Here is a 1,322-nt window from a genome sequence, read left to right on the forward strand (position 1 = left end):
ATTCGTTGCAGATTTGACCCAAAACAGATATGCGTCTTTTCATTCCAAACTCCTTAACCATCCTAACCCATTAATTCTTAATCTTTCATCCTTAACAAACCCTGATAATCCTCCGAGGCGTCTGAAAAGAAGATGGCCAGGGGACCTTCTAATTTAAATTAATGTTTGAAATACCACCAATGGGTGGTTCCTTCCCAAGATTTACAAGTGTACATATTTACTACTACATATTTACCTATTATATTATTTTGTACAGTTATAAATTACATTAAATAAATAATTTAAAAAAAACCTGTGAGGATTACTTCTGGTGGGTCTGGTAAAAGTAAAAACTTTTGAAATACGTTTTATAATATTTAGACTTATCATCTATTTAGTGAAGAATTGTTCTAAATCATTAAGGTGACTTTGCAAAGTACTATGAACGTATATGTGGACTGGATGATATCGTAAAGATTGAAGTTTAAGAGACTGGGAGAAAGGACTAAACCTTGTCGAGTATCTGTATGGATTTTTCTGAGGGGAGAATTTGTGTTATTGATTCTAACATAAGATGTTCTGCTGTTGAGGAACGAGATCAGAATATTGTATAGGTATTTTGGATCGTCTACTTTCTTTAGTTTGTATTGGAGACCTAGATGTCAAACGCTTGTAGGGAGTCCAAAAATGCTATCAGACTGTGTCTCTTCTTTTGTAACACGTTTATTGTAAATTCCAACACAGAATATGAACAGTGTTAAGGACAAAATTTAGGAAAATAAAAAACAATATGAAAGAAGGCATTATCTAAGGTCCCTGATGATACTGGGGAAGAGGATGGCTTCGGTCACATGTGAATTTTGGGAGATATATCATGTTTGGGTGGAGATTTGTTTGAATAAAACTTTTAGCTTTAGTTTTACAAAAAAAAGTTTTAGTTACTGTGTTCTCTTTTTAAGCCCAATTCGCAAAAAAACATTTCGCGTGTTAGGACGAAATAGATGTCATTTTTGAATTCAGTGGACTTAAAAACAGAACCAGTTTAGAAAAAAAATACTCTATGTAGTTTTTTAGTTCCACACCTCTGTACTGTGGTAAAATTTCCTATATTTTCACAAGTCGTTAAAAGAAGTACAAAGAAAACCATGAAACTTATTAGTTGATTGTAAAACCTAGTTTAAAATAGACAATAATCCATTATACAGAATTCCTTTGGTATATTTGGTGCTAGGCGCTTCTAGAGAATATAACCCAAACGTTTCCCTTAAATTCCTGCTCGGCTTTGGTCAGTAACACCTAAATTTAATATTTGGAAAGGTGAATTGGTAGATTATCTGTTTAAT

The sequence above is a fragment of the Halyomorpha halys genome, unplaced genomic scaffold (genome assembly GCF_000696795.3).
Source record: "Halyomorpha halys isolate HHAL.00 unplaced genomic scaffold, Hhal_1.1 Scaffold1607.1, whole genome shotgun sequence".
Classification (NCBI taxonomy): Eukaryota; Metazoa; Arthropoda; class Insecta; order Hemiptera; family Pentatomidae; genus Halyomorpha; species Halyomorpha halys.